Here is a 12,470-nt window from a genome sequence, read left to right on the forward strand (position 1 = left end):
CTTTTTTTGGCTTTTATTAGATTCTGGTGGTAGCGTTGTCATTTTGTGCTAACATCAAACCACTTTCTTTCCAGATTACGGTTTAACTTGTCCCATTGTTTATAACTTTCTTTGTAGGGGTTGTCAGTAAGCAATTTTTGGCAGTGATTTTGTTGTTTTTTAGGCAACCTATGATTTTTGTGATTTGTGGATTCTGATCACAGATTTCCAAAGCTTTAGAACTGCCATGTGTTCCATGCTCTCCAACGTATGATATTCTGAAAATTTCCACGAATTTATGTAATTATTGGCAATCACTGCACATCCCTTCGCTTTCCGGTCACTCCATGTCGCTACAAACAAATTATTTGTTTTCCCTTCTGCTTTTAGTTGTTCTTCTGAGGGCTTTAGCACGTCTGGTAATGTAAGTTCCCATGGCATTTTGTCCGGCACTAATTCCCAAAGTTCTAGTTCCATAAGATTCTCATTTCTCATTTCAGTGTGCATTTGTACTATCGATGGAATGGTCCTCGTCTGGTGCCAATCGTATTTGGTATGCCAGGTAGGGTTCATAATGTGTTCTGTCAGGAAGTGATTTGGTTTAGCACATCTTTTCACGCCATGTTTTAGTTGTTGTTGCTCAAATCTCAGTCGTAAAGGCAGAGAATTGCTTTCAACATTAAGACTGGGTATCGGAGATGTTCGGAAAGCCCCAGTGACTATGCGAAGTGCACTGTTCCATACGGACTCTATCTTGTTTATATAGGTTTTACTAGCGTTGGTATAGACTTCCGCTATTATTATTATTGTTTATGAGTTATCGTGCAAACGGATGGGCGGACGGACGGACGGGCAGACACCGCAAAATTATAAACTCGCTAGGAGCTCGTTAATAATGTATTTTTAAGACCAGAATCGAGTCAGTGAACCTCGAATTATACGGAAACGATACCCCACGTGGACGTGGACTTATCCGATATTTTAAGGCTTAACTACCCCGTGGTGGCGGATTCGGTTCGGAGGGTAAACTGGGCATAGTGCTTCTTGAAAACTCTGTACTGTATTCAAATTGATTCAAAGCATCACGGCCCTTGCAAGTATGTTGCATTATGAAAACCTAAAAATTATGAATTATGGGTGAAGGGGGTTGCACTCGTTATTTAGGTCCTAAAGAGCACGTGTGAAAATTTTAACACTTTGGTTTCGTCAGTGTAGCAAGTAGCAACCTCATTATGCAAGAACATCATTTGCTATGGAAATTTCGTTGCATTATACAATTTAGTTAGGTAGTTATCGACAACCCAGCGCACTACCCTGGCCTCTACTGTCAACCTTTGATTCTGTCAACAGGCAAGTGGTACATTCCATGTTGTCTCTCTTGTAGTACTAAAATGTGGGCATTAAAAAACCGACACATATTTGAACATTTTTTCGGTGACCACAACTTTCCTTCCGTTGTCTTGTTTTGATCGGAGTGTAGAGGTGACTAAAAGCGGTTTTTGCTAAAGCAAACCTCATTAGTGGGAAGTAATGAATTTTAATTTAACAAACATTAAGACGAACACTTCCTGGAAGCGCCGACAACGCCAGTACGGTAAATTATAACTCGCGCGTCTCAACAAATTAGCTAAACATTTGCATGCAAATCTTGCATATAGCATTCACTTGCGTGTAACAACAACAAATGTCAAAGGTTTGTTCTATATTGCTAAAGCCATTACGTATCTATTTATGAGTAACATGCGGAATATGCAGTAGTTGCAACCTTGTGAGGGCCCCTGACAGAGAATGTTGCAGTCAATGTCAAGGTTAGGACTATCCTGCGGGCAATGCTGGTCACATTGGTTACTATATCTTATTCCCTACCCATCTTACATTACAGTGTAGCAATTCCCCTCAACTGGGTCATTTTGTTCGCCGTTTGGGAGAAAACTACACTTTATAACTCCGGCCTCAGTAGGTACCTATGTAACTTACTTTTTTGAATTGTTCGTATTACACTTACTATTATAACGGTGTACTTCAATAACACTTACGTACCTACACGTAAAATTGACGGAAGTGATGTAACGAATACATTATTTTTGTATTAACCGTGTGATTAAAATCAAAAATTGCTCACAATACGACCGTGAATAAAAGATCTCGATTAATTGCTTTGGTCAAATAATGTATACACAAAAATGAGTTTTAATAGCATATGGCTACTGATACAAAACACCAATCAATTAATTACATCGCTATTTTATTTTTAATTAAAGGAGCCCTAACGGTATTCGCATTTTCCCTTTCACGAGTCCATCAACCCCATCAACTGTTTCCCATTTTCATTCATTAAACAACGTGAATACGAATTCCTCTAATACAAACTAAATGCTTTTTTGTTACCTATTCGATTGTTGGCAAATTCCCGAAATGAGCGACGTCAATATTTTCAAGCACCAATGGTTGTTATTGTACAACCACCGTCAACTTACCGGCTTGGGTTAACGTTCTAAGGATGAGCAAGGTAAATGCTACTGAACATTAAAAAAAACGATTAATTTAAATTATGTATCTATTTTTATAATTATAGAGGTTGGTTGGAAGGCAAACACAAAATTGTTGTTTTTTGTTGAGCTCAGGGTGTCTGTCCTGGGTCCGTTCACCCCCATTAGCCCAAAAATGAACCAATTGTTTTTGTATCAACTGTGCCGAATTGTGCTGTGCATGTATGCTCACGGTTTGTGCCATTTTTGTATTAGAAATATTTCGAAAATTCAAATGGGGGCTAAGTAAACACCTAAGCCCCCCATTAATGTTTTTTTATACTCAAACTTAAGTAGATTATGTAACAAATTTCCAGAAGTTACAAACCATGGGCATAAAAACACAATTATGCAATTATGCAATATCAAAGTACTATCCAATAACGTTGTTTAAGAATGGGTAAAACCTTTTAATTTGGAAGCTAAGCGTTCACTTAGTCCCCATTTTGATTTTTGGAAGTATTTATACATACACATTTAAAAGCCGCCTGGCATACATTCAAAATCTACGCAATGTAATGCAAATCAAGCATTTGCATTTTCCTTGGTACCTGCTTCCAACATTTTCGAGATATTCACAATTAAGTTTTTACATCGCCAGTACATTACCTCGTCTGGACGACTTTTCCTCTCTTTAAGGGTACCTACCCTCCCCCGACACTCCGTTCTGCAGATATTTGCAGTGAAAATGTTGACATGACCAATAGATATGTCTTGTCCTTACGATCCACTCCCTTTATGAGTACTCTCTTCCTACACTTCGTTTTCAAGATATTTACTTCAACTTCATCAATAGATTTGTATCGCCCAGACGACTCATTTTTCCTTTGAGAGTACTTTCCCCGGCCAACTGTTTTCGAGATATTCGCTCTTAAAGTTTTGACACCACCAATGGATATGTTTCATTCAGACGTCCCAATCGCCCTTTGTGAGTACCATCCTCCGACAATCTATTCTTGAGATATAAAGAATCATATTCGATCAAGATAAGGGGTCGTAAAGGAGGACATTGGTAGAAATTCATTCCTTTCGTTGAGACCTTTCATTAAAGTACCAAACCGCCCTCCCTCCAACCCCTTCTTTTTATAAGGGGTCGGAAAAAAGGGCGGCAGTTGGAGAAAAGCAGTTTCTTTTGTTGAGACCGTTAATTAGAATACCATGAAAGATATAATTAATTTCCATTTCTACCCATCAAAAACTTTGAAACTTTGTCGAACCCTGAAATCATCTTTAAGGCTTCCTGGAAGAATTTGGGTTCCCTGAAAACTCGCTCTAAACAAGCAACACCTCAAATAATATTTGTAGCATGGTCGCTATGCGGTCATATTTTTTATAGCGTTTATTTCGTGTATAAAGGGTTGCGTATTTGTCACGAATGAAACTGTCACTCCACAATTCATCACTTAAAATTACTTCAACAGACCACACAAACTAAATTTACCAACAAACCAAATTTAAATGCACAATCTTTAAATCCCGCACCCGGCTTGCCAAAATTACACATGACTCTAAATTTACCGAGTTTATAAACCCACGCGACCAAATTTAAAAGCAATGACGAACACCTTAAATGTAAAATTAAACCCAATCTTTCTCCAGTACTACCTAAATTAAATTTAACTACGAAATGTTAATGTTAGTTAAGCAGCACAGACAACAACAAAAAAACCATGTTATGCATACTTATGCTTGTCACTTTTCTTATGACGTAACCAAGTTACCTTACTTGAAACACGAAAATAAAACCTTGACAAATAATTTCTAAGAATAAGAAAATTCTAAGCAAATTTATCGATTTAAATAAAATCAATAAACTTCGCATTTTTATTGGTTAAAGTCTAAATTCACTTTAAACATAAAGTATAACCATCCATAATGTAATCAGTCTTTCACATAAAATACCAAAATGAAGTCTTCATGTAGATAGAGTTTTCGTAATATATTCTCCCCAATATGGTGGCGAGATCGATTTTTATTGGTAATCATGGATTTCTGACACCAACATTTATCACATTATATTTGTTATTTTAAACTTTACACACTTTTCCCTTAACATGGGGACTATTGCGTTATCATTATAGGGACACTAGGTACAGTTACACTGACTTTATACGAGACAGTGACGACAATAGGAGCTAAAAGCTCCATCCGCCGTGTTGCATTGAATATTCAAATTAGAAATCATCAAATACCAATACAATTCTAGTGTAGGCAAACGCACAATACATGTATACAAAATGGCCGCCGAACTCAACAGCCAACCAAAAATTAGACACTCTGTAAAGTGTCGCCACAAGTCACCGAAGCTAGGGTTACGGTGACGGGTGACTTTATAGAGACAGTGGCGACAATAGATGTCTCATTTTTTATTGGCTGGTACGCGGCAGTCATTTTGTGGCAAACTTTCAAGTTATTTACTTAATTCTTGTTTCGTTATCAGCACCACATGTGCATTAATTAATTTTCGCCTGATAAAATTCCTTATAGCAACCGAACAGATGTGAAGAATTTACAAAAGCGATCAAATTCATCATCATTCTAAAGTAAAAAATAGATGGAGACAACAAATTCAATTAAAATAAACCAACTTTATGTTTATTCGTAAGTAATCTCCCAAATTTACTTAATAAATTGAAATATTCTCGTATATACATGGTGTCATAGTATGTATTCTAAATGAATAAGATATGTTTGTTTTTGTCGATACTTGCAGTGATTCTGAAAATTTTTCAGTTCAGTTTTTGTATACATCATGACGCTTAACAAAAAGTATGAAAATGTTTAGAAAATCCATTATAAAAAAGACAGAAGCCTTAAAAACCGACGAATTCCAACTATCAAGGCTCTAAAGACCCACATAGGACTTACAATGTCTTGAAGACTACTATACAGGGTGTAGCATCTAAGACCCCCTCAAATCATAATTCTTTTACCATAAACGATACCGAAAAAGGTCTTTGGAGAAAAATAGTACACAATTGCCGTCGCCATGTTTCTAGAATATTTTTGATCACCACAGGCGTCCTGTATTCCAGTGGCGTATCAAACTTAAGTTTTTAATTATTTACCAATAAAAAATTGACCGTAATTAATAATTGTTTGAGATATAACATCCAAATTACATGGGAATTTGAACAATTTAGTGTTTAATAATAAAGCGGCGCATACAAATAACAGCAAATTAATGTGACTTCTGGCAGTGTATATTAGGCATAAAGGATGTAAGACTGTCAAAAACGTTTTTTTAAAATTTGGTTTGAGCTAGGAAGCTGCTCTGTCAATATTTTGGCACATTTTTTATTTCTTTATTTCGAAGTTATGCAACACAGGCAAACCCTTGCTTTTTGCTGTGATCAATTTGCAGAAGGTTGAAGTTTAAGCAACCAAATGTTTTCAAAAAAGATTCAATGAGACATCGGATAACACATACTTCACAAAATTGTATAACAAATAACACTGATTCAAAACGAGCATTAGAAGTGTAATAAAAAGGAACAGCCAAAGCTATAGGCATTTCAGAAATAGTGCCAGAAACCAAGGGTGAGAAGTAGCTTAAAAGTTTCAAAAAACGGCAAAATCCAAACACGTACAAACTGGTAAGGTTTCGAACGAGGTCCTGTTGTTAAATCAGGGAGAGGTTGGAAACACACATACTTGGCAACAACTCAAAGACGCCTTCATTATTATAACAAATCTTTTCAGCTCTTGACCTCTCTATAAGTTTCTTCCATTTAAATAAGAAATGCTCCCCGTTAACTGGAGATTATTTAACCATCACTATATCTAAATGTGTCTGGCGTATATTAGGCAATAGTATCCGAACGAGTTATTTATACGTAACATTACGTAGGTACTATTTAATCTATACATTATGGTCCCCATTCATAGTTGACGCTTAAGTACCGTTTTAAAATAATAATAAAAAGTTTTACTTCGTCGATTCGCAACAAACGTGCATAACAATCAATAAATAAATAATTGTGCATTTGCATCATAACTAACCGTACTTAATGTGTTTGTATATTTAACTACTGACGTCAATGTAATTAAGACTCATATGAAATGGCGATCAAAACAATTAATTTGCTCGGAACTTGATAGATAAAATAAAGGTACCTAAATAAATTACAAAAAAAATAAGGTAGGTAGGTATTCATTTCGCAAGGAAGGAATGCTTGGCTAAGTAGCGACTTTATGCGGTAACATTACCGGCAACTGCACGCTGAAATGATTACAACGTTGCCATAAAGTAGTGGTAATCTACAAACATTGCAGGCACGGTACGGTTGCGGGAACCGGTGTAAAAAATATGGCAACCGAGCAAGCAAAGACCGTGATCTTGGCATTCCTCCTCGCAAGAGAGAGAGACGGCAGAGACCGTAACACCGTAACCAATCTCCAGGTAAATTACAGGTGTACTTCGTTCAAACTGTCTTTGCCTAGCTTACCACGCGATTGTGGATGGACGGGGCACGTTTCATTGCGCTTCTTTGCCACCTCTAGGTCAAGTCAGTTACACAACAGGTGGTTGAAATATTGCCAACGTTTCCCGTATTTAAATCCAACGAGAACGGCGATTTCTTATTAATATAATACACCTAAAGGCGCACATCGTTTTCAATGCAAGTTTCGTAGAGGCATTGAAAGCCTTCTGCTGCGATTTTGATATAGGAATAGGTGGATGATTTATGATCAAAAGAACAGCACATGGCGTAGGAAAATTATATGAATCTAAATTGTACAATAACCCAAACTGATCTTTCAGTTTTTCAAGTTTTTCGCGTTGGTTACAAAAAATAACGACGTTTTGTATGAAGGAAAGTTGCAAACAATGCATCGAATTGAGTACTTTGTAATTTGCGATATGTCGTACAGGGTATTATGTACTTAGACGCATATTTAGGAGCCGAATCTAACGCGAAAGTATAGGAATTCTGGATACGTTCAGAGATACCTAACCGCAAAAAAACCGACATTGTTGTCATTGTTGAATAAGTGCGCTAAAAAAGTAGTCAACCAGTTCTAAACCACAACTACTAATAAACCACCAAAATCCGATGAATTTATTGTGTGGAATACCATTACAAACGCCAAGAACTCCTTAAGTGGACTATACGTGTATGATATGAGAGAAAATAGCACAAAATGATAAAAAAAATGCATGAAAAGATTTTCAATTGTAAAACATCAAGTATAGGCGTGGAGTTGAGAGTCCCACTCCAAAAATTTTAACGATCCGAAGCACAAATACAAATAGGACAAACCTAAAGTGCCGTGGGTTTTTGATAAATTTTAAACTGCCCTTCGCGGAATGTAAACATGTCAGTGTAAAAAGAATTGTTTCGGAAATTAAAAAAATAGTCATAAGTTTAAGGGCACAAGCAAGAGTAATTCAGTGACTACTATCAAATTTAAAAACAAGTCATAAAACAATCGCCGTAGTGCGACAGTTACATCTGGACAAGAACCTTTAGCTTCACTTTGTGTGTACCCTCTTTCAACACTCCGTTCTCGAACATACATCATATCTCCGTTACTAGTGATACAATCGAGTCGAACGTGGCATCGGTGGATGCGTTTCAGTGAAACCTATCACATTCTCTTTGTGACTCGAGTACGGCAAACTCCAATACACTAATCAAAACAGGCATCGAAAAGCAACGTTTCACGTCCGTCTCTTCTATTTAACGACCGTTCTCTTCTACACCTTCCGCGGTCCGCCATTTGTTCTTTATCAAAAAGCGCACCTTTGAATAACTAAACACCTGTGTTTTTTCGGCCTGCTTATCTTGAAATTAATTAGCTTTACGCAGCGATAACGAGCTCGTATAGCACTGACCGGAGATACATTCTTACAATAACAAAACGCAGCACGCATTATTTCCAAACGAATAACCACCAAATTTAACTTTACAATTACAAGTCAAAATTAACAACGCAATTATTTAAACAAAAAACTAACATTCTAACCAACGTTTGGAATTCCATCTTTTCGAATTAGGGTGTATATGTAGGTACTAATAAAACTCGGTGTTGCCTTCCCTAAAAATATATTTTTAGCGCATTTTTTAAGAATAAGAAAAAGTGCAATTGTTTGCGTTTTGTCCGTCCATCCGCCCGTCCGTCCGGACCCACTTCTACCGTTTTGAACAACTTGTAGGGGAATGGCCTAGGCCCTAGAGTCTTGGAATTTTGTTGCAGTAGGTAGCCTATACCTTGAAGGTGTGCCAGACGGCCATCAAATTTCGCTGTCTAAAAGGGGGAGGGGGAATTATTTCCTGAGATGCTGTTTTTGAAAGTAAAACGTGCATAACTTCTAAATACGACAACCAATTGGTCTTAGATTTTGCATACGCATGCCTTTAGTGGTGCTAAGTTAAACTTTAAGAAATAATAATAATATAGCTTCATTGGGCAGTTCACAAATACGATTAGGTACTATATATTTATACAATTTAAAGATGCAGGTGCACGTAGATCCAATATACTGCAACCCCAAAGGCGAAGTTCGGTTGAAGAGCAATATGAGCAAATGGGGGGGGGGGCACATGTTCTACCCTTCATGGTCTTCTAATGAAAAGTCTCATCGAAATAAATTGGAATTAATTTCTACCAACCATACCTCTTATCGTGTTCGGGTATATTCCCTTATACCTCAAGAACGGATTGTTGGAAGAGGGTATTCACAAAAGGCGATTGAGACGTCTGCAAGAAATATATCCATTAGTGATGTCAAAACAAAAGCTATTTCGGTTAAAAAAATGCGCTTTATCTGCACAAGAGTTGTGCACAATTTATACTTACTTGTTTCTACTGGTGTGAATATGATTACGATAGATAAGATGTCTGTTTGTGATTGCTGGCGTATCACTAGGTTTTATTAATGGTAGGCCATTTTCAAAGCAAAACTGCAAGGTTACATAGATTATGGTGTTATCTGAACTAACGTGTGCTAGTGTTGTGCTAAATTGTGCTGATCTAGAAAATCAGTTTTCCTCGAACTGAAACGCACGGGCCTATTTGAACACAAGCCCTCCAGTTTTTTTACTTGAATGCCAGTCAATTGTGCTCGATGCGTGTCAGTCACGAACTGGTTACTCGCTGTGCGCGGCGTAAACCAATGCCGAGCGAACCGAAGGTGAGCACGGCATAGCAAGGAAACGCCCGTAGATTCACCCTGCGTGTACGACCACGAACGAGAAATAAACTAAATATATTTTTGATCATATCAACTTATTTTTGCCTTTTTAGTAACAGAATATAAAATACTAAAATGGCAAAATTAAAAAATTTAAAAAAAAACAAAGAAAAAACACTGCTAAAGAATCAAAAATAAAATTTTGTGTTGCTGCGTTGGGAATTGCCGTAGACGCGGAGGGGTGAATCTACGGGTGGTCTCTAACTATTTAGGCGGCATTACGTGTTGTATATTCGAAATGAGGTAAGTAAATGAAGCGAGTCAATGGTTAAAATAAGGGCAAGGAGAACGAGATAATTGCGTCTATCGTTGTCTAATGTTGAATACAATTCATCGTTATTGGATAAGTTGTAAATGCACGAGGGTAAATAGTGGACCAGTGCTGCCAAATCTACGCAGGTCGGTTTAACATTTCCACGACGTAACAGGATTCTGTACCCAGTCCGTGCAGAATGCAGCTGGAGGACCCATTTTATTCTACATTACCGAGGCACGTGGCGCAGTGGATGCGCTCACCGATGCTATTCAGAAGGTTGTGGGTTCGAATCCCGTTGCCGACTGCTCTGTCTGGGGTTTTGTCAGGGGGTTTTCCTCAGACATACGTAGCTTCGCATAATGCTAGCATTATGTTGAAATCTACGAGGCAAATGCTGGAGCAGTACTCTCCCCCTCAGCACCCTAACTCCGTTCCCATCCGTAACTTTACCCATCCCTACAATCCCGTTCTCTGGCTGAAGAGGGCCAGGAAGCCCTGAGCAGCCCGCCTCCTGTATCCCTGTAGTCAGGGGTGCCGGAGGAATGAAAAACGTTGGCCTTTTTCCTTTTTTTCTACATTAATTACAATGAAGGAATTTATTGGTTTGTTTTACCCTAATATGTACACTATTACTATTATACACAATTATATACAATAAATAATCCAGGCTATAATAATAATTTGTGTTTTGTTAATTAAAAAAAATAATATTTTTCTGAAATGCATTTGCTTGACCTAATCTGAAAAGCGTTTGAACTTCTCTAAAATGAAGTTAACTTTTCTGAAATACATTTGACGTCATCTGAAATTCAATTAACTATACTCTGTTTTTTAACTAGGAAGACGGATTTAAAAGTTCCCGCAAAAAATCTTAGTTTCTATTGGCTCGCGCTGCGCCCGTTTTACACCCAGGTAAAATTGCTATTGACATGATTTAACTGTCAAATTTAATCGCGATTCTCGTCCGTAACTGTTGTACTTATTTTTGAATTTTTTTGTGTTCTGAGTCCATTTGCATAAATTTTAACAAAAAAAACAGTTCTTTTAAAAACAAAAGTTGATATTTCGCGTCCTAAGTGTACTGGCATTAGTGATGAATTCAACTCCAAGTACCTACCAGTAAAGCAAGCTTGTCTCCTTTGAAAAAACGTAGTCGCTTAAACTTGGGTCATTTTATCAGTCTCCGAGAAGCAGTTTATTATAAGCACATAAACAAATGTTGTCTGATCCCCGGATATGAATTTTGCTACGCTTGTGTTGAAGATTGCATCTACCAGAGGTAACGTAAATAATGATGTAGCTGGTATATATTTGGTTATTAAAGTGTGACACATATTAGGAATATTATTATTGCACGATCTACAATATACCGGATAATAAAAGAATATCGAAGTACTGGGATTGTTACCCCTTCGAAACGTTCCGGTGGTCACAACGCTGTTGCAAATGTGAGCTCTGACGATTGGCGGAATTGTGTGCAACACGTTACTAAGGAAGAAAATAAGATTTGTAGATTGGATGGTCTAATGGACACACTTATAGAACCATTAATTATTTCACTCGAATCGGAGGACAGTGGCAGTTTTAGCGAACTTTCGGAAGACGGTGACTAAATCGCTTATACATAAAGCAGTGAACTGTGCTGTTTAATAATATGACTATAATTCCATTGTTCTGAATTTGTTCAATAACTTAACATTTGTTGTAAATTGTAATGTGGATTGTGTAGTATTACAACTGATAAAAACATTTAAAATTATAATTCAAAATTATCAATGTATTACCTATTTATTATAATTCGCTTTTAAAAGTATAATGTATGCATAATATAAAGGAGTTCTTACCAAATAATAACCCAAAAGCATAAATCATGAAATCTATCCAAATGTGAAAGAAAATCTCATCACGCAACCCACAATACATGTCTGTATAAAATGAGTCTATTATTTTTGTTACTAGATTCTAGTGACATTTCCAGTGTAAATCAGGTTTTTAAATCCGTCTTCCTAGTTAAAAAACAGAGTATAATCTCAAATACTTTTGAAATATTCTGAAATTAAATTTATTAATCTCAATTACAATTGACGTATTCTGCACAACAGTTGAAAAAGGTGTAGTGGCGTCTGGCCATTCAGGTAATAGGAGTGTCGGAGGGCATCACAGACTAGGATTCTGTAGCCGGTCCGTGCAGAGTGCACCTGGAGGGAAGCCCATTTTTATTTTGGTTGGAGCACAAACATTAAAGGTATTTATGAACAATATTGCTCTATCGCGTTATAGTTTTGCCTCTCTCCGTCGTGTTACTCTTTGTTGTTGATAGCCTCGTTATATATTTGAACTGGAGTCGTAGTGTATTTATTTATTTATTGTCGCTCTTGTTCTAGGCCCTCAACAGGCTTACGCCCAATTACAGAGTGACCCGCATATTGCTTTATTATTTATTTCTGTATTGATTTGGTTAAAAATTATTGAACAGAATTTCTCCTTTATAGCTCAAAACAAAATCTGG

This window comes from Photinus pyralis, unplaced genomic scaffold (assembly GCF_008802855.1).
Source record: "Photinus pyralis isolate 1611_PpyrPB1 unplaced genomic scaffold, Ppyr1.3 Ppyr1.4_LG4, whole genome shotgun sequence".
NCBI classification, from domain to species: domain Eukaryota; kingdom Metazoa; phylum Arthropoda; class Insecta; order Coleoptera; family Lampyridae; genus Photinus; species Photinus pyralis.